This window comes from Phyllobates terribilis, unplaced genomic scaffold (genome assembly GCF_046119375.1).
Source record: "Phyllobates terribilis strain yellow unplaced genomic scaffold, ASM4611937v1 Scaffold_169__1_contigs__length_4117513, whole genome shotgun sequence".
Lineage (NCBI taxonomy): Eukaryota > Metazoa > Chordata > Amphibia > Anura > Dendrobatidae > Phyllobates > Phyllobates terribilis.
Genome location: NW_027362929.1, coordinates 3,553,678 through 3,574,658, shown reverse-complemented (window position 1 = coordinate 3,574,658; position 20,981 = coordinate 3,553,678). Strand labels below are relative to the sequence as shown.

The 20,981-nt window shown below is 45.5% G+C and overlaps 15 non-coding genes and 2 pseudogenes across 15 annotated transcripts; all 17 read left to right on the top strand.

The window, feature by feature from the left end:
* Positions 1–191: 191 nt before the first annotated feature.
* On the top strand, positions 192–382 carry LOC141209559 (U2 spliceosomal RNA). The gene has a single exon (XR_012279752.1). It is a non-coding gene; the product is annotated as a U2 spliceosomal RNA (small nuclear RNA).
* Positions 383–1,503: 1,121 nt separating this feature from the next.
* On the top strand, positions 1,504–1,694 carry LOC141209558 (U2 spliceosomal RNA). Its single transcript, XR_012279751.1, has one exon. It is a non-coding gene; the product is annotated as a U2 spliceosomal RNA (small nuclear RNA).
* A 1,119-nt stretch (positions 1,695–2,813) lies between these two features.
* LOC141209556 (U2 spliceosomal RNA) lies at positions 2,814–3,004 on the top strand. The gene has a single exon (XR_012279749.1). It is a non-coding gene; the product is annotated as a U2 spliceosomal RNA (small nuclear RNA).
* A 1,120-nt stretch (positions 3,005–4,124) lies between these two features.
* On the top strand, positions 4,125–4,240 carry LOC141210772 (U2 spliceosomal RNA; annotated as a pseudogene).
* A 524-nt stretch (positions 4,241–4,764) lies between these two features.
* Positions 4,765–4,946, top strand: LOC141210538 (U2 spliceosomal RNA). The gene has a single exon (XR_012280702.1). It is a non-coding gene; the product is annotated as a U2 spliceosomal RNA (small nuclear RNA).
* A 1,124-nt stretch (positions 4,947–6,070) lies between these two features.
* Positions 6,071–6,261, top strand: LOC141209555 (U2 spliceosomal RNA). Its single transcript, XR_012279748.1, has one exon. It is a non-coding gene; the product is annotated as a U2 spliceosomal RNA (small nuclear RNA).
* Positions 6,262–7,381: 1,120 nt separating this feature from the next.
* Positions 7,382–7,572, top strand: LOC141209554 (U2 spliceosomal RNA). The gene has a single exon (XR_012279747.1). It is a non-coding gene; the product is annotated as a U2 spliceosomal RNA (small nuclear RNA).
* Positions 7,573–8,691: 1,119 nt separating this feature from the next.
* On the top strand, positions 8,692–8,882 carry LOC141209553 (U2 spliceosomal RNA). Its single transcript, XR_012279746.1, has one exon. It is a non-coding gene; the product is annotated as a U2 spliceosomal RNA (small nuclear RNA).
* A 1,119-nt stretch (positions 8,883–10,001) lies between these two features.
* LOC141209552 (U2 spliceosomal RNA) lies at positions 10,002–10,192 on the top strand. Its single transcript, XR_012279745.1, has one exon. It is a non-coding gene; the product is annotated as a U2 spliceosomal RNA (small nuclear RNA).
* A 1,124-nt stretch (positions 10,193–11,316) lies between these two features.
* On the top strand, positions 11,317–11,507 carry LOC141209551 (U2 spliceosomal RNA). The gene has a single exon (XR_012279744.1). It is a non-coding gene; the product is annotated as a U2 spliceosomal RNA (small nuclear RNA).
* A 1,121-nt stretch (positions 11,508–12,628) lies between these two features.
* Positions 12,629–12,819, top strand: LOC141209550 (U2 spliceosomal RNA). Its single transcript, XR_012279743.1, has one exon. It is a non-coding gene; the product is annotated as a U2 spliceosomal RNA (small nuclear RNA).
* A 1,120-nt stretch (positions 12,820–13,939) lies between these two features.
* Positions 13,940–14,031, top strand: LOC141210838 (U2 spliceosomal RNA; annotated as a pseudogene).
* A 796-nt stretch (positions 14,032–14,827) lies between these two features.
* On the top strand, positions 14,828–15,009 carry LOC141210665 (U2 spliceosomal RNA). Its single transcript, XR_012280803.1, has one exon. It is a non-coding gene; the product is annotated as a U2 spliceosomal RNA (small nuclear RNA).
* Positions 15,010–16,130: 1,121 nt separating this feature from the next.
* LOC141209549 (U2 spliceosomal RNA) lies at positions 16,131–16,321 on the top strand. Its single transcript, XR_012279742.1, has one exon. It is a non-coding gene; the product is annotated as a U2 spliceosomal RNA (small nuclear RNA).
* Positions 16,322–17,442: 1,121 nt separating this feature from the next.
* Positions 17,443–17,633, top strand: LOC141209548 (U2 spliceosomal RNA). The gene has a single exon (XR_012279741.1). It is a non-coding gene; the product is annotated as a U2 spliceosomal RNA (small nuclear RNA).
* A 1,120-nt stretch (positions 17,634–18,753) lies between these two features.
* LOC141209547 (U2 spliceosomal RNA) lies at positions 18,754–18,944 on the top strand. The gene has a single exon (XR_012279740.1). It is a non-coding gene; the product is annotated as a U2 spliceosomal RNA (small nuclear RNA).
* Positions 18,945–20,063: 1,119 nt separating this feature from the next.
* LOC141209545 (U2 spliceosomal RNA) lies at positions 20,064–20,254 on the top strand. The gene has a single exon (XR_012279738.1). It is a non-coding gene; the product is annotated as a U2 spliceosomal RNA (small nuclear RNA).
* The last annotated feature ends 727 nt before the right edge of the window (positions 20,255–20,981 follow it).

Genomic DNA, 20,981 nt, shown 5'->3' with positions numbered 1-20,981 from the left:
GTGCTAAAAGAGGTGGAGTTATGCAGATCTAAAACGCGTGGATTGCAGCAGCAGCAAGCCGAAAAGTGCAGGCATGTGAGGGATCTAGAGGTTGACAGCATGTCTTCTTAACGGGAGTCCAGGTGGCCATCTCCACAAATGGACTTTTCAGAATCCTTGGGTGGCACCGTAGTCGGAAACCAATTCTGGTTATCGCTTCTCGGCCTTTTGGCTAAGATCAAGTGTAGTATCTGTTCTTATCAGTTTAATATCTGATACGTCCCCTATCTGGGGACCATATATTAAATGGATTTTTAGAACAGGGAGATGGAAAAAGAGCTTGCTCTGTCCACTCCACGCATTGACCTGGTATTGCAGTATCTCCAGGACCGGTGCACCCCTTCTTTAATGCAGTTTCTAAAATCAGAAAGAATTGAATTCAATGCTTTTTGTTCATTTTGCTTGTTTGTCGGATTTTGGGATGGACTCTTTGGCTTTGCTTTTCTTCTCCTCATTGGATTTTTCATGTTAAAAGTTGCAGAAGCCAGATGACAAGCTCATTTTGGTTCAACTTCAGCAACTGTGCATTGCATTGCCATGTAATGTAATGTAATGCAATGCTATCTATCTAGCTCTCCCTCTATACTTCCTTTTGGATAAACAGACATATTAGGCAAGCATTTTGGAGCTTTCACCTAAATAACTACAGGTGGTGAGATAAGCTGCACAATATAATTGACCTTTCAGTATATTGTTGCACACACACCATCTATTTAGCAAATGCCCTTGTTATCAACAGCAGCCTTTTAAACTCACCTGAGCTAACAGGTATGTGAGCTGGTTACTCTGCTGCGCTTAAAATTTCTTTTTTGGTTTGCTACAATGCCTTTTCTGAAACGTTGTCTCCCTCTGCTGGAACACTGACTTCTTTCATTTAATGCCTGCAGACTATAAAAGAGAAACCAACCCAAAAAGTTTGGTTGATTAGTCTGTGGCATTCTTTTAAACTGTTGCTTATGGCGGTCTCTGTGAGCTTCTCAGTGACATTCAGCCATCCAGGTATCCCGCCTGCAGTAGACGGAATGTGGCAATGGAACGCTGGCTGCGCGTGTCATAATAGGCTCTGAGCCTTTATATACCTGCGCACAGCAGCAGCCACCTTCAGTCTGCTGCTGGACAGCCAGCAGCAGCAGCAGCAGGAGAGGTAATTAATCAGCAACCCTCCTGCTAAGGGTAGACAGCTGCTCGTTCCACCCCCCCCCCCGCCTTAATTGGTTCTCCTCCCTTCCAACGGTGTTGAGGCGGGTGGGAACAGCCGGGGGTTGAGGGTACTGTGCTAAAAGAGGTGGAGTTATGCAGATCTAAAACGCGTGGATTGCAGCAGCAGCAAGCCGAAAAGTGCAGGCATGTGAGGGATCTAGAGGTTGACAGCATGTCTTCTTAACGGGAGTCCAGGTGGCCATCTCCACAAATGGACTTTTCAGAATCCTTGGGTGGCACCGTAGTCGGAAACCAATTCTGGTTATCGCTTCTCGGCCTTTTGGCTAAGATCAAGTGTAGTATCTGTTCTTATCAGTTTAATATCTGATACGTCCCCTATCTGGGGACCATATATTAAATGGATTTTTAGAACAGGGAGATGGAAAAAGAGCTTGCTCTGTCCACTCCACGCATTGACCTGGTATTGCAGTATCTCCAGGACCGGTGCACCCCTTCTTTAATGCAGTTTCTAAAATCAGAAAGAATTGAATTCAATGCTTTTTGTTCATTTTGCTTGTTTGTCGGATTTTGGGATGGACTCTTTGGCTTTGCTTTTCTTCTCCTCATTGGATTTTTCATGTTAAAAGTTGCAGAAGCCAGATGACAAGCTCATTTTGGTTCAACTTCAGCAACTGTGCATTGCATTGCCATGTAATGTAATGTAATGCAATGCTATCTATCTAGCTCTCCCTCTATACTTCCTTTTGGATAAACAGACATATTAGGCAAGCATTTTGGAGCTTTCACCTAAATAACTACAGGTGGTGAGATAAGCTGCACAATATAATTGACCTTTCAGTATATTGTTGCACACACACCATCTATTTAGCAAATGCCCTTGTTATCAACAGCAGCCTTTTAAACTCACCTGAGCTAACAGGTATGTGAGCTGGTTACTCTGCTGCGCTTAAAATTTCTTTTTTGGTTTGCTACAATGCCTTTTCTGAAACGTTGTCTCCCTCTGCTGGAACACTGACTTCTTTCATTTAATGCCTGCAGACTATAAAAGAGAAACCAACCCAAAAAGTTTGGTTGATTAGTCTGTGGCATTCTTTTAAACTGTTGCTTATGGCGGTCTCTGTGAGCTTCTCAGTGACATTCAGCCATCCAGGTATCCCGCCTGCAGTAGACGGAATGTGGCAATGGAACGCTGGCTGCGCGTGTCATAATAGGCTCTGAGCCTTTATATACCTGCGCACAGCAGCAGCCACCTTCAGTCTGCTGCTGGACAGCCAGCAGCAGCAGCAGCAGGAGAGGTAATTAATCAGCAACCCTCCTGCTAAGGGTAGACAGCTGCTCGTTCCACCCCCCCCCGCCTTAATTGGTTCTCCTCCCTTCCAACGGTGTTGAGGCGGGTGGGAACAGCCGGGGGTTGAGGGTACTGTGCTAAAAGAGGTGGAGTTATGCAGATCTAAAACGCGTGGATTGCAGCAGCAGCAAGCCGAAAAGTGCAGGCATGTGAGGGATCTAGAGGTTGACAGCATGTCTTCTTAACGGGAGTCCAGGTGGCCATCTCCACAAATGGACTTTTCAGAATCCTTGGGTGGCACCGTAGTCGGAAACCAATTCTGGTTATCGCTTCTCGGCCTTTTGGCTAAGATCAAGTGTAGTATCTGTTCTTATCAGTTTAATATCTGATACGTCCCCTATCTGGGGACCATATATTAAATGGATTTTTAGAACAGGGAGATGGAAAAAGAGCTTGCTCTGTCCACTCCACGCATTGACCTGGTATTGCAGTATCTCCAGGACCGGTGCACCCCTTCTTTAATGCAGTTTCTAAAATCAGAAAGAATTGAATTCAATGCTTTTTGTTCATTTTGCTTGTTTGTCGGATTTTGGGATGGACTCTTTGGCTTTGCTTTTCTTCTCCTCATTGGATTTTTCATGTTAAAAGTTGCAGAAGCCAGATGACAAGCTCATTTTGGTTCAACTTCAGCAACTGTGCATTGCATTGCCATGTAATGTAATGTAATGCAATGCTATCTATCTAGCTCTCCCTCTATACTTCCTTTTGGATAAACAGACATATTAGGCAAGCATTTTGGAGCTTTCACCTAAATAACTACAGGTGGTGAGATAAGCTGCACAATATAATTGACCTTTCAGTATATTGTTGCACACACACCATCTATTTAGCAAATGCCCTTGTTATCAACAGCAGCCTTTTAAACTCACCTGAGCTAACAGGTATGTGAGCTGGTTACTCTGCTGCGCTTAAAATTTCTTTTTTGGTTTGCTACAATGCCTTTTCTGAAACGTTGTCTCCCTCTGCTGGAACACTGACTTCTTTCATTTAATGCCTGCAGACTATAAAAGAGAAACCAACCCAAAAAGTTTGGTTGATTAGTCTGTGGCATTCTTTTAAACTGTTGCTTATGGCGGTCTCTGTGAGCTTCTCAGTGACATTCAGCCATCCAGGTATCCCGCCTGCAGTAGACGGAATGTGGCAATGGAACGCTGGCTGCGCGTGTCATAATAGGCTCTGAGCCTTTATATACCTGCGCACAGCAGCAGCCACCTTCAGTCTGCTGCTGGACAGCCAGCAGCAGCAGCAGCAGGAGAGGTAATTAATCAGCAACCCTCCTGTTAAGGGTAGACAGCTGCTCGTTCCACCCCCCCCCCGCCTTAATTGGTTCTCCTCCCTTCCAACGGTGTTGAGGCGGGTGGGAACAGCCGGGGGTTGAGGGTACTGTGCTAAAAGAGGTGGAGTTATGCAGATCTAAAACGTGTGGATTGCAGCAGCAGCAAGCCGAAAAGTGCAGGCATGTGAGGGATCTAGAGGTTGACAGCATGTCTTCTTAACGGGAGTCCAGGTGGCCATCTCCACAAATGGACTTTTCAGAATCCTTGGGTGGCACCGTAGTCGGAAACCAATTCTGGTTATCGCTTCTCGGCCTTTTGGCTAAGATCAAGTGTAGTATCTTTTGAAAAGGCAGTTTTGTCCTTGGGCTGCCCTAGTAAATTGATGCATATTACACACTGGTTTGGTGCACTTGTTAGTACGCCAGGTGGCTCATAGAGTTATCTGATGGAAAACATGGCCCTCCAGGATCGAAGTCACTAGGCTGGGTAAGTGTGAGGGCTTTGGAGCAATGTGCCCCAGGAGTAGGCGCCCTGGTGGGAGTCCAAGCTTACTGGGACTGGGAACCCCAGAAAGACTTGGATTCGTAGCACGCCGCACCTTTGCCAATCATACTTTCTGAGCAACCCCCCCTATTCCTGGCCTCCGGGCTAGGAAGGGGAATTTTTATAAACCCGGTCGGAGGTCCGGTCAGCTTTGGGCTGAGAAACCAACACAGGCTCCAGCTCCACTAGGGTGGCAGCCTAGATGGAAGCTGGGAGCACGAAAACGGCTCTTCTCCGGCTTCGGCTAGGGAGAGCATCGGAGATCCCTGACCCTCGCTGTGGCCTTCTGGCTCGGAGGGATGGGGATGGTTTATTGGGGACCCTCTCCTCCGGGAAGGGTCCACATGAATCCTCGCCTCGTGCGCTGTTTTGGTGTGACTTCGGTCACATTTTTCAGTGCCTTGGATGCAGCTTCAATCAAAAAATCTGTTCTTATCAGTTTAATATCTGATACGTCCCCTATCTGGGGACCATATATTAAATGGATTTTTAGAACAGGGAGATGGAAAAAGAGCTTGCTCTGTCCACTCCACGCATTGACCTGGTATTGCAGTATCTCCAGGACCGGTGCACCCCTTCTTTAATGCAGTTTCTAAAATCAGAAAGAATTGAATTCAATGCTTTTTGTTCATTTTGCTTGTTTGTCGGATTTTGGGATGGACTCTTTGGCTTTGCTTTTCTTCTCCTCATTGGATTTTTCATGTTAAAAGTTGCAGAAGCCAGATGACAAGCTCATTTTGGTTCAACTTCAGCAACTGTGCATTGCATTGCCATGTAATGTAATGTAATGCAATGCTATCTATCTAGCTCTCCCTCTATACTTCCTTTTGGATAAACAGACATATTAGGCAAGCATTTTGGAGCTTTCACCTAAATAACTACAGGTGGTGAGATAAGCTGCACAATATAATTGACCTTTCAGTATATTGTTGCACACACACCATCTATTTAGCAAATGCCCTTGTTATCAACAGCAGCCTTTTAAACTCACCTGAGCTAACAGGTATGTGAGCTGGTTACTCTGCTGCGCTTAAAATTTCTTTTTTGGTTTGCTACAATGCCTTTTCTGAAACGTTGTCTCCCTCTGCTGGAACACTGACTTCTTTCATTTAATGCCTGCAGACTATAAAAGAGAAACCAACCCAAAAAGTTTGGTTGATTAGTCTGTGGCATTCTTTTAAACTGTTGCTTATGGCGGTCTCTGTGAGCTTCTCAGTGACATTCAGCCATCCAGGTATCCCGCCTGCAGTAGACGGAATGTGGCAATGGAACGCTGGCTGCGCGTGTCATAATAGGCTCTGAGCCTTTATATACCTGCGCACAGCAGCAGCCACCTTCAGTCTGCTGCTGGACAGCCAGCAGCAGCAGCAGCAGGAGAGGTAATTAATCAGCAACCCTCCTGCTAAGGGTAGACAGCTGCTCGTTCCACCCCCCCCCCCCCCGCCTTAATTGGTTCTCCTCCCTTCCAACGGTGTTGAGGCGGGTGGGAACAGCCGGGGGTTGAGGGTACTGTGCTAAAAGAGGTGGAGTTATGCAGATCTAAAACGCGTGGATTGCAGCAGCAGCAAGCCGAAAAGTGCAGGCATGTGAGGGATCTAGAGGTTGACAGCATGTCTTCTTAACGGGAGTCCAGGTGGCCATCTCCACAAATGGACTTTTCAGAATCCTTGGGTGGCACCGTAGTCGGAAACCAATTCTGGTTATCGCTTCTCGGCCTTTTGGCTAAGATCAAGTGTAGTATCTGTTCTTATCAGTTTAATATCTGATACGTCCCCTATCTGGGGACCATATATTAAATGGATTTTTAGAACAGGGAGATGGAAAAAGAGCTTGCTCTGTCCACTCCACGCATTGACCTGGTATTGCAGTATCTCCAGGACCGGTGCACCCCTTCTTTAATGCAGTTTCTAAAATCAGAAAGAATTGAATTCAATGCTTTTTGTTCATTTTGCTTGTTTGTCGGATTTTGGGATGGACTCTTTGGCTTTGCTTTTCTTCTCCTCATTGGATTTTTCATGTTAAAAGTTGCAGAAGCCAGATGACAAGCTCATTTTGGTTCAACTTCAGCAACTGTGCATTGCATTGCCATGTAATGTAATGTAATGCAATGCTATCTATCTAGCTCTCCCTCTATACTTCCTTTTGGATAAACAGACATATTAGGCAAGCATTTTGGAGCTTTCACCTAAATAACTACAGGTGGTGAGATAAGCTGCACAATATAATTGACCTTTCAGTATATTGTTGCACACACACCATCTATTTAGCAAATGCCCTTGTTATCAACAGCAGCCTTTTAAACTCACCTGAGCTAACAGGTATGTGAGCTGGTTACTCTGCTGCGCTTTAAATTTCTTTTTTGGTTTGCTACAATGCCTTTTTTGAAACGTTGTCTCCCTCTGCTGGAACACTGACTTCTTTCATTTAATGCCTGCAGACTATAAAAGAGAAACCAACCCAAAAAGTTTGGTTGATTAGTCTGTGGCATTCTTTTAAACTGTTGCTTATGGCGGTCTCTGTGAGCTTCTCAGTGACATTCAGCCATCCAGGTATCCCGCCTGCAGTAGACGGAATGTGGCAATGGAACGCTGGCTGCGCGTGTCATAATAGGCTCTGAGCCTTTATATACCTGCGCACAGCAGCAGCCACCTTCCGTCTGCTGCTGGACAGCCAGCAGCAGCAGCAGCAGGAGAGGTAATTAATCAGCAACCCTCCTGCTAAGGGTAGACAGCTGCTCGTTCCACCCCCCCCCCGCCTTAATTGGTTCTCCTCCCTTCCAACGGTGTTGAGGCGGGTGGGAACAGCCGGGGGTTGAGGGTACTGTGCTAAAAGAGGTGGAGTTATGCAGATCTAAAACGCGTGGATTGCAGCAGCAGCAAGCCGAAAAGTGCAGGCATGTGAGGGATCTAGAGGTTGACAGCATGTCTTCTTAACGGGAGTCCAGGTGGCCATCTCCACAAATGGACTTTTCAGAATCCTTGGGTGGCACCGTAGTCGGAAACCAATTCTGGTTATCGCTTCTCGGCCTTTTGGCTAAGATCAAGTGTAGTATCTGTTCTTATCAGTTTAATATCTGATACGTCCCCTATCTGGGGACCATATATTAAATGGATTTTTAGAACAGGGAGATGGAAAAAGAGCTTGCTCTGTCCACTCCACGCATTGACCTGGTATTGCAGTATCTCCAGGACCGGTGCACCCCTTCTTTAATGCAGTTTCTAAAATCAGAAAGAATTGAATTCAATGCTTTTTGTTCATTTTGCTTGTTTGTCGGATTTTGGGATGGACTCTTTGGCTTTGCTTTTCTTCTCCTCATTGGATTTTTCATGTTAAAAGTTGCAGAAGCCAGATGACAAGCTCATTTTGGATCAACTTCAGCAACTGTGCATTGCATTGCCATGTAATGTAATGTAATGCAATGCTATCTATCTAGCTCTCCCTCTATACTTCCTTTTGGATAAACAGACATATTAGGCAAGCATTTTGGAGCTTTCACCTAAATAACTACAGGTGGTGAGATAAGCTGCACAATATAATTGACCTTTCAGTATATTGTTGCACACACACCATCTATTTAGCAAATGCCCTTGTTATCAACAGCAGCCTTTTAAACTCACCTGAGCTAACAGGTATGTGAGCTGGTTACTCTGCTGCGCTTAAAATTTCTTTTTTGGTTTGCTACAATGCCTTTTCTGAAACGTTGTCTCCCTCTGCTGGAACACTGACTTCTTTCATTTAATGCCTGCAGACTATAAAAGAGAAACCAACCCAAAAAGTTTGGTTGATTAGTCTGTGGCATTCTTTTAAACTGTTGCTTATGGCGGTCTCTGTGAGCTTCTCAGTGACATTCAGCCATCCAGGTATCCCGCCTGCAGTAGACGGAATGTGGCAATGGAACGCTGGCTGCGCGTGTCATAATAGGCTCTGAGCCTTTATATACCTGCGCACAGCAGCAGCCACCTTCAGTCTGCTGCTGGACAGCCAGCAGCAGCAGCAGCAGGAGAGGTAATTAATCAGCAACCCTCCTGCTAAGGGTAGACAGCTGCTCGTTCCACCCCCCCCCGCCTTAATTGGTTCTCCTCCCTTCCAACGGTGTTGAGGCGGGTGGGAACAGCCGGGGGTTGAGGGTACTGTGCTAAAAGAGGTGGAGTTATGCAGATCTAAAACGCGTGGATTGCAGCAGCAGCAAGCCGAAAAGTGCAGGCATGTGAGGGATCTAGAGGTTGACAGCATGTCTTCTTAACGGGAGTCCAGGTGGCCATCTCCACAAATGGACTTTTCAGAATCCTTGGGTGGCACCGTAGTCGGAAACCAATTCTGGTTATCGCTTCTCGGCCTTTTGGCTAAGATCAAGTGTAGTATCTGTTCTTATCAGTTTAATATCTGATACGTCCCCTATCTGGGGACCATATATTAAATGGATTTTTAGAACAGGGAGATGGAAAAAGAGCTTGCTCTGTCCACTCCACGCATTGACCTGGTATTGCAGTATCTCCAGGACCGGTGCACCCCTTCTTTAATGCAGTTTCTAAAATCAGAAAGAATTGAATTCAATGCTTTTTGTTCATTTTGCTTGTTTGTCGGATTTTGGGATGGACTCTTTGGCTTTGCTTTTCTTCTCCTCATTGGATTTTTCATGTTAAAAGTTGCAGAAGCCAGATGACAAGCTCATTTTGGTTCAACTTCAGCAACTGTGCATTGCATTGCCATGTAATGTAATGTAATGCAATGCTATCTATCTAGCTCTCCCTCTATACTTCCTTTTGGATAAACAGACATATTAGGCAAGCATTTTGGAGCTTTCACCTAAATAACTACAGGTGGTGAGATAAGCTGCACAATATAATTGACCTTTCAGTATATTGTTGCACACACACCATCTATTTAGCAAATGCCCTTGTTATCAACAGCAGCCTTTTAAACTCACCTGAGCTAACAGGTATGTGAGCTGGTTACTCTGCTGCGCTTAAAATTTCTTTTTTGGTTTGCTACAATGCCTTTTCTGAAACGTTGTCTCCCTCTGCTGGAACACTGACTTCTTTCATTTAATGCCTGCAGACTATAAAAGAGAAACCAACCCAAAAAGTTTGGTTGATTAGTCTGTGGCATTCTTTTAAACTGTTGCTTATGGCGGTCTCTGTGAGCTTCTCAGTGACATTCAGCCATCCAGGTATCCCGCCTGCAGTAGACGGAATGTGGCAATGGAACGCTGGCTGCGCGTGTCATAATAGGCTCTGAGCCTTTATATACCTGCGCACAGCAGCAGCCACCTTCAGTCTGCTGCTGGACAGCCAGCAGCAGCAGCAGCAGGAGAGGTAATTAATCAGCAACCCTCCTGCTAAGGGTAGACAGCTGCTCGTTCCACCCCCCCCCGCCTTAATTGGTTCTCCTCCCTTCCAACGGTGTTGAGGCGGGTGGGAACAGCCGGGGGTTGAGGGTACTGTGCTAAAAGAGGTGGAGTTATGCAGATCTAAAACGCGTGGATTGCAGCAGCAGCAAGCCGAAAAGTGCAGGCATGTGAGGGATCTAGAGGTTAACAGCATGTCTTCTTAACGGGAGTCCAGGTGGCCATCTCCACAAATGGACTTTTCAGAATCCTTGGGTGGCACCGTAGTCGGAAACCAATTCTGGTTATCGCTTCTCGGCCTTTTGGCTAAGATCAAGTGTAGTATCTGTTCTTATCAGTTTAATATCTGATACGTCCCCTATCTGGGGACCATATATTAAATGGATTTTTAGAACAGGGAGATGGAAAAAGAGCTTGCTCTGTCCACTCCACGCATTGACCTGGTATTGCAGTATCTCCAGGACCGGTGCACCCCTTCTTTAATGCAGTTTCTAAAATCAGAAAGAATTGAATTCAATGCTTTTTGTTCATTTTGCTTGTTTGTCGGATTTTGGGATGGACTCTTTGGCTTTGCTTTTCTTCTCCTCATTGGATTTTTCATGTTAAAAGTTGCAGAAGCCAGATGACAAGCTCATTTTGGTTCAACTTCAGCAACTGTGCATTGCATTGCCATGTAATGTAATGTAATGCAATGCTATCTATCTAGCTCTCCCTCTATACTTCCTTTTGGATAAACAGACATATTAGGCAAGCATTTTGGAGCTTTCACCTAAATAACTACAGGTGGTGAGATAAGCTGCACAATATAATTGACCTTTCAGTATATTGTTGCACACACACCATCTATTTAGCAAATGCCCTTGTTATCAACAGCAGCCTTTTAAACTCACCTGAGCTAACAGGTATGTGAGCTGGTTACTCTGCTGCGCTTAAAATTTCTTTTTTGGTTTGCTACAATGCCTTTTCTGAAACGTTGTCTCCCTCTGCTGGAACACTGACTTCTTTCATTTAATGCCTGCAGACTATAAAAGAGAAACCAACCCAAAAAGTTTGGTTGATTAGTCTGTGGCATTCTTTTAAACTGTTGCTTATGGCGGTCTCTGTGAGCTTCTCAGTGACATTCAGCCATCCAGGTATCCCGCCTGCAGTAGACGGAATGTGGCAATGGAACGCTGGCTGCGCGTGTCATAATAGGCTCTGAGCCTTTATATACCTGCGCACAGCAGCAGCCACCTTCAGTCTGCTGCTGGACAGCCAGCAGCAGCAGCAGCAGGAGAGGTAATTAATCAGCAACCCTCCTGCTAAGGGTAGACAGCTGCTCTTTCCACCCCCCCCCCCCCCGCCTTAATTGGTTCTCCTCCCTTCCAACGGTGTTGAGGCGGGTGGGAACAGCCGGGGGTTGAGGGTACTGTGCTAAAAGAGGTGGAGTTATGCAGATCTAAAACGCGTGGATTGCAGCAGCAGCAAGCCGAAAAGTGCAGGCATGTGAGGGATCTAGAGGTTGACAGCATGTCTTCTTAACGGGAGTCCAGGTGGCCATCTCCACAAATGGACTTTTCAGAATCCTTGGGTGGCACCGTAGTCGGAAACCAATTCTGGTTATCGCTTCTCGGCCTTTTGGCTAAGATCAAGTGTAGTATCTGTTCTTATCAGTTTAATATCTGATACGTCCCCTATCTGGGGACCATATATTAAATGGATTTTTAGAACAGGGAGATGGAAAAAGAGCTTGCTCTGTCCACTCCACGCATTGACCTGGTATTGCAGTATCTCCAGGACCGGTGCACCCCTTCTTTAATGCAGTTTCTAAAATCAGAAAGAATTGAATTCAATGCTTTTTGTTCATTTTGCTTGTTTGTCGGATTTTGGGATGGACTCTTTGGCTTTGCTTTTCTTCTCCTCATTGGATTTTTCATGTTAAAAGTTGCAGAAGCCAGATGACAAGCTCATTTTGGTTCAACTTCAGCAACTGTGCATTGCATTGCCATGTAATGTAATGTAATGCAATGCTATCTATCTAGCTCTCCCTCTATACTTCCTTTTGGATAAACAGACATATTAGGCAAGCATTTTGGAGCTTTCACCTAAATAACTACAGGTGGTGAGATAAGCTGCACAATATAATTGACCTTTCAGTATATTGTTGCACACACACCATCTATTTAGCAAATGCCCTTGTTATCAACAGCAGCCTTTTAAACTCACCTGAGCTAACAGGTATGTGAGCTGGTTACTCTGCTGCGCTTAAAATTTCTTTTTTGGTTTGCTACAATGCCTTTTCTGAAACGTTGTCTCCCTCTGCTGGAACACTGACTTCTTTCATTTAATGCCTGCAGACTATAAAAGAGAAACCAACCCAAAAAGTTTGGTTGATTAGTCTGTGGCATTCTTTTAAACTGTTGCTTATGGCGGTCTCTGTGAGCTTCTCAGTGACATTCAGCCATCCAGGTATCCCGCCTGCAGTAGACGGAATGTGGCAATGGAACGCTGGCTGCGCGTGTCATAATAGGCTCTGAGCCTTTATATACCTGCGCACAGCAGCAGCCACCTTCAGTCTGCTGCTGGACAGCCAGCAGCAGCAGCAGCAGGAGAGGTAATTAATCAGCAACCCTCCTGCTAAGGGTAGACAGCTGCTCGTTCCACCCCCCCCCCCGCCTTAATTGGTTCTCCTCCCTTCCAACGGTGTTGAGGCGGGTGGGAACAGCCGGGGGTTGAGGGTACTGTGCTAAAAGAGGTGGAGTTATGCAGATCTAAAACGCGTGGATTGCAGCAGCAGCAAGCCGAAAAGTGCAGGCATGTGAGGGATCTAGAGGTTGACAGCATGTCTTCTTAACGGGAGTCCAGGTGGCCATCTCCACAAATGGACTTTTCAGAATCCTTGGGTGGCAACGTAGTCGGAAACCAATTCTGGTTATCGCTTCTCGGCCTTTTGGCTAAGATCAAGTGTAGTATCTGTTCTTATCAGTTTAATATCTGATACGTCCCCTATCTGGGGACCATATATTAAATGGATTTTTAGAACAGGGAGATGGAAAAAGAGCTTGCTCTGTCCACTCCACGCATTGACCTGGTATTGCAGTATCTCCAGGACCGGTGCACCCCTTCTTTAATGCAGTTTCTAAAATCAGAAAGAATTGAATTCAATGCTTTTTGTTCATTTTGCTTGTTTGTTGGATTTTGGGATGGACTCTTTGGCTTTGCTTTTCTTCTCCTCATTGGATTTTTCATGTTAAAAGTTGCAGAAGCCAGATGACAAGCTCATTTTGGTTCAAATTCAGCAACTGTGCATTGCATTGCCATGTAATGTAATGTAATGCAATGCTATCTATCTAGCTCTCCCTCTATACTTCCTTTTGGATAAACAGACATATTAGGCAAGCATTTTGGAGCTTTCACCTAAATAACTACAGGTGGTGAGATAAGCTGCACAATATAATTGACCTTTCAGTATATTGTTGCACACACACCATCTATTTAGCAAATGCCCTTGTTATTAACTGCAGCCTTTTAAACTCACCTGAGCTAACAGGTATGTGAGCTGGTTACTCTGCTGCGCTTAAAATTTCTTTTTTGGTTTGCTACAATGCCTTTTCTGAAACGTTGTCTCCCTCTGCTGGAACACTGACTTCTTTCATTTAATGCCTGCAGACTATAAAAGAGAAACCAACCCAAAAAGTTTGGTTGATTAGTCTGTGGCATTCTTTTAAACTGTTGCTTATGGCGGTCTCTGTGAGCTTCTCAGTGACATTCAGCCATCCAGGTATCCCGCCTGCAGTAGACGGAATGTGGCAATGGAACGCTGGCTGCGCGTGTCATAATAGGCTCTGAGCCTTTATATACCTGCGCACAGCAGCAGCCACCTTCAGTCTGCTGCTGGACAGCCAGCAGCAGCAGCAGCAGGAGAGGTAATTAATCAGCAACCCTCCTGCTAAGGGTAGACAGCTGCTCGTTCCACCCCCCCCCCGCCTTAATTGGTTCTCCTCCCTTCCAACGGTGTTGAGGCGGGTGGGAACAGCCGGGGGTTGAGGGTACTGTGCTAAAAGAGGTGGAGTTATGCAGATCTAAAACGCGTGGATTGCAGCAGCAGCAAGCCGAAAAGTGCAGGCATGTGAGGGATCTAGAGGTTGACAGCATGTCTTCTTAACGGGAGTCCAGGTGGCCATCTCCACAAATGGACTTTTCAGAATCCTTGGGTGGCACCGTAGTCGGAAACCAATTCTGGTTATCGCTTCTCGGCCTTTTGGCTAAGATCAAGTGTAGTATCTTTCGAAAAGGCGGTTTTGGATGTTGGCCGCCCTAGTAGATTGATACATTATGCACACTGGGGTTTAGGCGCTTGTTAGTACGCCAGGTGGCTAATATAGTCATCTGGTGGAAAGCATGGCCCCCCAGGATTGACGCCATTGGGCCGGGGAGGATCGAAAGCCCGAAGTGTGAAGTGCCCCAGGAGTGGTGACCCTGGGGTGCCTTAACTCACTGGGATTGGGAACCCCACTTGAGTTTATGGCACATTTGCACAAGCACTTCAATATTTCTTTCTTCGCACACACCCTTATTCTGGGCCTTCTGGCCTTAGGATGGGGAATTTTTTTCAATTCCCGGTCGAAGGTCCGGGCAGTATTATACTGTGAAACCTTCACTATTTATTTAATTTCTTTGTCACTGTGTGTCCACTTATTCACGTGTGTCACGTCCTACTAGGATTTTGTCGGGATGCGGTTCCCTTATGGGTTCCTCTCTTGGCAGGTCTAGGGGGGGAGTGTGTGGCCATCAGGTTCCGCTCCCCCCTGAACCCCGCTGGCTCTCCTCTTTCGGGAGGAGAGCGTTGTTGGCTCCCCTCTTCCGGGAGGGGAGCACAGTCTTTGGCTCCCAGTGCCTTGCTCGGGTGAGAACTCGGGCAGGTGCTGGGGGTAAGATTGGGTCGCCACTGGCTTAGGCTGGAGGTGGCTATTTGTCCCTGTTCCTCGCTGTGGCCTTCTGGCTCGGAGGGACGGGGAATGGTTTGGGGGACCCTTCTCCTTTTGGAGAGGGTTTCAAGAAGACCAGCATCCTAGTGCACTTTTTTTGTGGCACTTGTCACTTTTTTAAGCGCACTCGGGTTTTGTACACGAATTCGGGCTTTCAAAAAAAAAAAAAAAAAATCTGTTCTTATCAGTTTAATATCTGATACGTCCCCTATCTGGGGACCATATATTAAATGGATTTTTAGAACAGGGAGATGGAAAAAGAGCTTGCTCTGTCCACTCCACGCATTGACCTGGTATTGCAGTATCTCCAGGACCGGTGCACCCCTTCTTTAATGCAGTTTCTAAAATCAGAAAGAATTGAATTCAATGCTTTTTGTTCATTTTGCTTGTTTGTCGGATTTTGGCATGGACTCTTTGGCTTTGCTTTTCTTCTCCTCATTGGATTTTTCATGTTAAAAGTTGCAGAAGCCAGATGACAAGCTCATTTTGGTTCAACTTCAGCAACTGTGCATTGCATTGCCATGTAATGTAATGTAATGCAATGCTATCTATCTAGCTCTCCCTCTATACTTCCTTTTGGATAAACAGACATATTAGGCAAGCATTTTGGAGCTTTCACCTAAATAACTACAGGTGGTGAGATAAGCTGCACAATATAATTGACCTTTCAGTATATTGTTGCACACACACCATCTATTTAGCAAATGCCCTTGTTATCAACAGCAGCCTTTTAAACTCACCTGAGCTAACAGGTATGTGAGCTGGTTACTCTGCTGCGCTTAAAATTTCTTTTTTGGTTTGCTACAATGCCTTTTCTGAAACGTTGTCTCCCTCTGCTGGAACACTGACTTCTTTCATTTAATGCCTGCAGACTATAAAAGAGAAACCAACCCAAAAAGTTTGGTTGATTAGTCTGTGGCATTCTTTTAAACTGTTGCTTATGGCGGTCTCTGTGAGCTTCTCAGTGACATTCAGCCATCCAGGTATCCCACCTGCAGTAGACGGAATGTGGCAATGGAACGCTGGCTGCGCGTGTCATAATAGGCTCTGAGCCTTTATATACCTGCGCACAGCAGCAGCCACCTTCAGTCTGCTGCTGGACAGCCAGCAGCAGCAGCAGCAGGAGAGGTAATTAATCAGCAACCCTCCTGCTAAGGGTAGACAGCTGCTCGTTCCACCCCCCCCCCCGCCTTAATTGGTTCTCCTCCCTTCCAACGGTGTTGAGGCGGGTGGGAACAGCCGGTGGTTGAGGGTACTGTGCTAAAAGAGGTGGAGTTATGCAGATCTAAAACGCGTGGATTGCAGCAGCAGCAAGCCGAAAAGTGCAGGCATGTGAGGGATCTAGAGGTTGACAGCATGTCTTCTTAACGGGAGTCCAGGTGGCCATCTCCACAAATGGACTTTTCAGAATCCTTGGGTGGCACCGTAGTCGGAAACCAATTCTGGTTATCGCTTCTCGGCCTTTTGGCTAAGATCAAGTGTAGTATCTGTTCTTATCAGTTTAATATCTGATACGTCCCCTATCTGGGGACCATATATTAAATGGATTTTTAGAACAGGGAGATGGAAAAAGAGCTTGCTCTGTCCACTCCACGCATTGACCTGGTATTGCAGTATCTCCAGGACCGGTGCACCCCTTCTTTAATGCAGTTTCTAAAATCAGAAAGAATTGAATTCAATGCTTTTTGTTCATTTTGCTTGTTTGTCGGATTTTGGGATGGACTCTTTGGCTTTGCTTTTCTTCTCCTCATTGGATTTTTCATGTTAAAAGTTGCAGAAGCCAGATGACAAGCTCATTTTGGTTCAACTTCAGCAACTGTGCATTGCATTGCCATGTAATGTAATGTAATGCAATGCTATCTATCTAGCTCTCCCTCTATACTTCCTTTTGGATAAACAGACATATTAGGCAAGCATTTTGGAGCTTTCACCTAAATAACTACAGGTGGTGAGATAAGCTGCACAATATAATTGACCTTTCAGTATATTGTTGCACACACACCATCTATTTAGCAAATGCCCTTGTTATCAACAGCAGCCTTTTAAACTCACCTGAGCTAACAGGTATGTGAGCTGGTTACTCTGCTGCGCTTAAAATTTCTTTTTTGGTTTGCTACAATGCCTTTTCTGAAACGTTGTCTCCCTCTGCTGGAACACTGACTTCTTTCATTTAATGCCTGCAGACTATAAAAGAGAAACCAACCCAAAAAGTTTGGTTGATTAGTCTGTGGCATTCTTTTAAACTGTTGCTTATGGCGGTCTCTGTGAGCTTCTCAGTGACATTCAGCCATCCAGGTATCCCGCCTGCAGTAGACGGAATGTGGCAATGGAACGCTGGCTGCGCGTGTCATAATAGGCTCTGAGCCTTTATATACCTGCGCACAGCAGCAGCCACCTTCAGTCTGCTGCTGGACAGCCAGCAGCAGCAGCAGCAGGAGAGGTAATTAATCAGCAACCCTCCTGCTAAGGGTAGACAGCTGCTCGTTCCACCCCCCCCCCCGCCTTAATTGGTTCTCCTCCCTTCCAACGGTGTTGAGGCGGGTGGGAACAGCCGGGGGTTGAGGGTACTGTGCTAAAAGAGGTGGAGTTATGCAGATCTAAAACGCGTGGATTGCAGCAGCAGCAAGCCGAAAAGTGCAGGCATGTGAGGGATCTAGAGGTTGACAGCATGTCTTCTTAACGGGAGTCCAGGTGGCCATCTCCACAAATGGACTTTTCAGAATCCTTGGGTGGCACCGTAGTCGGAAACCAATTCTGGTTATCGCTTCTCGGCCTTTTGGCTAAGATCAAGTGTAGTATCTGTTCTTATCAGTTTAATATCTGATACGTCCCCTATCTGGGGACCATATATTAAATGGATTTTTAGAACAGGGAGATGGAAAAAGAGCTTGCTCTGTCCACTCCACGCATTGACCTGGTATTGCAGTATCTCCAGGACCGGTGCACCCCTTCTTTAATGCAGTTTCTAAAATCAGAAAGAATTGAATTCAATGCTTTTTGTTCATTTTGCTTGTTTGTCGGATTTTGGGATGGACTCTTTGGCTTTGCTTTTCTTCTCCTCATTGGATTTTTCATGTTAAAAGTTGCAGAAGCCAGATGACAAGCTCATTTTGGTTCAACTTCAGCAACTGTGCATTGCATTGCCATGTAATGTAATGTAATGCAATGCTATCTATCTAGCTCTCCCTCTATACTTCCTTTTGGATAAACAGACATATTAGGCAAGCATTTTGGAGCTTTCACCTAAATAACTACAGGTGGTGAGATAAGCTGCACAATATAATTGACCTTTCAGTATATTGTTGCACACACACCATCTATTTAGCAAATGCCCTTGTTATCAACAGCAGCCTTTTAAACTCACCTGAGCTAACAGGTATGTGAGCTGGTTACTCTGCTGCGCTTAAAATTTCTTTTTTGGTTTGCTACAATGCCTTTTCTGAAACGTTGTCTCCCTCTGCTGGAACACTGACTTCTTTCATTTAATGCCTGCAGACTATAAAAGAGAAACCAACCCAAAAAGTTTGGTTGATTAGTCTGTGGCATTCTTTTAAACTGTTGCTTATGGCGGTCTCTGTGAGCTTCTCAGTGACATTCAGCCATCCAGGTATCCCGCCTGCAGTAGACGGAATGTGGCAATGGAACGCTGGCTGCGCGTGTCATAATAGGCTCTGAGCCTTTATATACCTGCGCACAGCAGCAGCCACCTTCAGTCTGCTGCTGGACAGCCAGCAGCAGCAGCAGCAGGAGAGGTAATTAATCAGCAACCCTCCTGCTAAGGGTAGACAGCTGCTCGTTCCACCCCCCCCCCGCCTTAATTGGTTCTCCTCCCTTCCAACGGTGTTGAGGCGGGTGGGAACAGCCGGGGGTTGAGGGTACTGTGCTAAAAGAGGTGGAGTTATGCAGATCTAAAACGCGTGGATTGCAGCAGCAGCAAGCCGAAAAGTGCAGGCATGTGAGGGATCTAGAGGTTGACAGCATGTCTTCTTAACGGGAGTCCAGGTGGCCATCTCCACAAATGGACTTTTCAGAATCCTTGGGTGGCACCGTAGTCGGAAACCAATTCTGGTTATCGCTTCTCGGCCTTTTGGCTAAGATCAAGTGTAGTATCTGTTCTTATCAGTTTAATATCTGATACGTCCCCTATCTGGGGACCATATATTAAATGGATTTTTAGAACAGGGAGATGGAAAAAGAGCTTGCTCTGTCCACTCCACGCATTGACCTGGTATTGCAGTATCTCCAGGACCGGTGCACCCCTTCTTTAATGCAGTTTCTAAAATCAGAAAGAATTGAATTCAATGCTTTTTGTTCATTTTGCTTGTTTGTCGGATTTTGGGATGGACTCTTTGGCTTTGCTTTTCTTCTCCTCATTGGATTTTTCATGTTAAAAGTTGCAGAAGCCAGATGACAAGCTCATTTTGGTTCAACTTTAGCAACTGTGCATTGCATTGCCATGTAATGTAATGTAATGCAATGCTATCTATCTAGCTCTCCCTCTATACTTCCTTTTGGATAAACAGACATATTAGGCAAGCATTTTGGAGCTTTCACCTAAATAACTACAGGTGGTGAGATAAGCTGCACAATATAATTGACCTTTCAGTATATTGTTGCACACACACCATCTATTTAGCAAATGCCCTTGTTATCAACAGCAGCCTTTTAAACTCACCTGAGCTAACAGGTATGTGAGCTGGTTACTCTGCTGCGCTTAAAATTTCTTTTTTGGTTTGCTACAATGCCTTTTCTGAAACGTTGTCTCCCTCTGCTGGAACACTGACTTCTTTCATTTAATGCCTGCAGACTATAAAAGAGAAACCAACCCAAAAAGTTTGGTTGATTAGTCTGTGGCATTCTTTTAAACTGTTGCTTATGGCGGTCTCTGTGAGCTTCTCAGTGACATTCAGCCATCCAGGTATCCCGCCTGCAGTAGACGGAATGTGGCAATGGAACGCTGGCTGCGCGTGTCATAATAGGCTCTGAGCCTTTATATACCTGCGCACAGCAGCAGCCACCTTCAGTCTGCTGCTGGACAGCCAGCAGCAGCAGCAGCAGGAGAGGTAATTAATCAGCAACCCTCCTGCTAAGGGTAGACAGCTGCTCGTTCCACCCCCCCCCGCCTTAATTGGTTCTCCTCCCTTCCAACGGTGTTGAGGCGGGTGGGAACAGCCGGGGGTTGAGGGTACTGTGCTAAAAGAGGTGGAGTTATGCAGATCTAAAACGCGTGGATTGCAGCAGCAGCAAGCCGAAAAGTGCAGGCATGTGAGGGATCTAGAGGTTGACAGCATGTCTTCTTAACGGGAGTCCAGGTGGCCATCTCCACAAATGGACTTTTCAGAATCCTTGGGTGGCACCGTAGTCGGAAACCAATTCTGGTTATCGCTTCTCGGCCTTTTGGCTAAGATCAAGTGTAGTATCTGTTCTTATCAGTTTAATATCTGATACGTCCCCTATCTGGGGACCATATATTAAATGGATTTTTAGAACAGGGAGATGGAAAAAGAGCTTGCTCTGTCCACTCCACGCATTGACCTGGTATTGCAGTATCTCCAGGACCGGTGCACCCCTTCTTTAATGCAGTTTCTAAAATCAGAAAGAATTGAATTCAATGCTTTTTGTTCATTTTGCTTGTTTGTCGGATTTTGGGATGGACTCTTTGGCTTTGCTTTTCTTCTCCTCATTGGATTTTTCATGTTAAAAGTTGCAGAAGCCAGATGACAAGCTCATTTTGGTTCAACTTCAGCAACTGTGCATTGCATTGCCATGTAATGTAATGTAATGCAATGCTATCTATCTAGCTCTCCCTCTATACTTCCTTTTGGATAAACAGACATATTAGGCAAGCATTTTTGAGCTTTCACCTAAATAACTACAGGTGGTGAGATAAGCTGCACAATATAATTGACCTTTCAGTATATTGTTGCACACATACCATCTATTTAGCAAATGCCCTTGTTATCAACAGCAGCCTTTTAAACTCACCTGAGCTAACAGGTATGTGAGCTGGTTACTCTGCTGCGCTTAAAATTTCTTTTTTGGTTTGCTACAATGCCTTTTCTGAAACGTTGTCTCCCTCTGCTGGAACACTGACTTCTTTCATTTAATGCCTGCAGACTATAAAAGAGAAACCAACCCAAAAAGTTTGGTTGATTAGTCTGTGGCATTCTTTTAAACTGTTGCTTATGGCGGTCTCTGTGAGCTTCTCAGTGACATTCAGCCATCCAGGTATCCCGCCTGCAGTAGACGGAATGTGGCAATGGAACGCTGGCTGCGCATGTCATAATAGGCTCTGAGCC